Source organism: Mobula birostris, chromosome 1, assembly GCF_030028105.1.
Source record: "Mobula birostris isolate sMobBir1 chromosome 1, sMobBir1.hap1, whole genome shotgun sequence".
NCBI lineage: Eukaryota > Metazoa > Chordata > Chondrichthyes > Myliobatiformes > Myliobatidae > Mobula > Mobula birostris.
In genome coordinates, this window is record NC_092370.1 from 1341303 (window position 1) to 1343724 (window position 2422).

Sequence of the window (2422 nt, forward strand, 5' to 3'; positions counted from 1 at the left end):
TAAACTCAATTCCCCTTGTTGTGAAGGCCAGCATGCCATTAGTTTTCTTCACTGCCTGCTGTATTGCATGCTTGCTTTCAGTGACTGATGTTCAAATCTGTCTTGTGTTTCTGTGATATCATACTGGAGGAACATGGTATCATTTTTTAACGCATGCATTTTAAAATTACAGTAAACGAGGACTGAGTGACCTCATCATCTAATCATATCTAATCTAATATTTCTATCTTTGTTTTACTTTAGGACGGGTGGGAGTTGTCGTACTGTCAGAGCAGCAAGCGTGAGTCTGCTGGCCTTGCCTGTTATGTGATTAGATGTCTCTGTATTCTATCCCGTCACGAGTCGGAGCAATTCGGACTGCAGTCTTGTGCCACCGAGAAGCTCCGTAGTACGGAATTGATGACCCGCGTAGTAAAAGAAGTCTCGATCCTTCGAGCCGGATTCGAACCAGCGACCTAAGGATGACTCCATTTCCTCTACAGTTCTCCGCTCTACCAACTGAGCTATCGAAGGAAAAGCGACACCAAGCTTCGCCACTTTGGCTCCTACCGACAATGATTATGCAGATTTTCATCCCAGTGTCTCTCCACCCAGTCAACAGCCTGCCAATTGCGTACTAGTCCTTCCAGCACTAGGGGCCACAGGCGACCGGATGACGCACATCATCGAGCTGATCACCATTCTAAGTACGACTCCAACACAGCTCTTTGATTTCCTTTGCTTGTCAAAATCAACGGCTACTCCGCTTTCTCATTTCGTCCAGTGCCCAGGGCAATTTCCTTTTGACCACTGAACTGATTTCTCTCTGAATGATCGCCTGCAGCTCATGCATTACTGAAACACCAGCTGCCAGCTAGCTTTTCGTCGTATCTGCCTTTAACGCAGCAGACCTACGACATTTCCCCCTTTTCCTTTGACTGAGACATGTTCATGTCCCTCTCCGCCGTCCCTATATTTTCTGCATTCCAAACTTCAGAGCAATTTAATGAGACGAGTGCCTCTGGATACAAAATGTCAATGGAGAATGCGAGCATCGATTTCGCTACCTCTCGCATGCTAGGCGAACGCTCTACCATTTGAGCTAATTCCCCAGACCATCCGGTTCACCTCCTGTAATTTGCTCAGCGCCACAAGCACCATTGCATGCCTGCCGCTGAATACCGTTGCACAATCAGCAGCTCACAGACAGACACACTCACTCAATCATCGACCAACCACTCAGACACACATACGGTCGCTCTCTGCCACGGTCACCTTTCATGTCCCCAAACGACAATTCATTCTCGCGCATGCAAAAAATTATATTTCTGTCTATTTTTACAACCGATTGTGACGGCAGTTGGAATTGATATTGTCATACGGGCACCGGCTGGGAACGTACCCAAGTGCAAGACACAGACACTGAAGTACTAGGGACAGGACTAGGATACAGGGCGATGGCAAGGACATGGACAGGAAAACAAGGAACCTGGAACAGGACAGAACAAGGGAGCGAGGAGCCCGGGCTTGGACTCCGAGCCAGAGACTGCACAAGAACCTCAGCCCCAGAACGAGGCAAGGACGCGGCTTGGCAAGAGACTTGAGGCGAGGCGAGGCGAGGCGAGGCTGGAGCCTGGACATTTGAGGCGAGGCTTAGCAGGTTCCTCCTGGGCAGGGCGCGTTACTCCTGGGCAGGGCGCGGATCAACACCCGACAGAGGCAAGGGACAGGACGGGACAGAACTAACCCCAGATACCGACAAGACGGCCTGGCTTACCTGGGTGGAGGAAAGGGACAGGAAGGCAGAGGAACGGATACAAGGAGTAAGGACAAGAACAATCCAGCAACCACGCCCTGGTCTCTGGAGGTATTTATGCAGCCAGCCCAAACGAGCTTCAGCTGCCTCAGTTACCTCAACAAGGACAGAAACAGGGTAGAAAGGAAAACCTGGAGCAAGGGTCGAGGACCGGACCGTGAACCGGAATATGGACTTCACGGACCGGACTATGACAGATATCTAGACTTCAAAGTAGCGACAAAAATTTGGCGTAGAATCACTTCCTCATGGAGACACCGAAACAAACCGTGCAATGCGTCGCTTCCGTGAACATGCAGATGCCCCTCAGCTGAAGTCTGGCCCCTCAACACCCACATATCACCAACAGCACCACTGTTAGCAACCTTCCCACATTCACCTTTCCTGTATAATTACGCCACGGAGGGAACTCATGTGTCAGAAGCAGGACTTCTTCATGAACCAAGGAGATGGCCGCGTCTCCATTTCTTCTGGATTGTAAAACTCCAACTATCACTCAACAGTCGGCTGGAAATCTACGCTGCTATCAAAGTGAACATTCACGGATCTGCCTTTCCTGTCCATTTCGTTCCCGCATTCTCCGACAATTATGGAAAACTACAGGCAAATGTTAAATCTCCTGAAAAG

General features: G+C 49.7%; 1 non-coding gene across 1 annotated transcript; it reads right to left on the reverse strand.

Moving 5' to 3' along the window:
* Positions 1 to 427: 427 nt before the first annotated feature.
* Positions 428 to 513, reverse strand: trnay-gua (transfer RNA tyrosine (anticodon GUA)). The gene is given in 2 exon segments: positions 428 to 463; positions 477 to 513. It is a non-coding gene; the product is annotated as a tRNA-Tyr (tRNA).
* Positions 514 to 2422: the final 1909 nt, after the last annotated feature.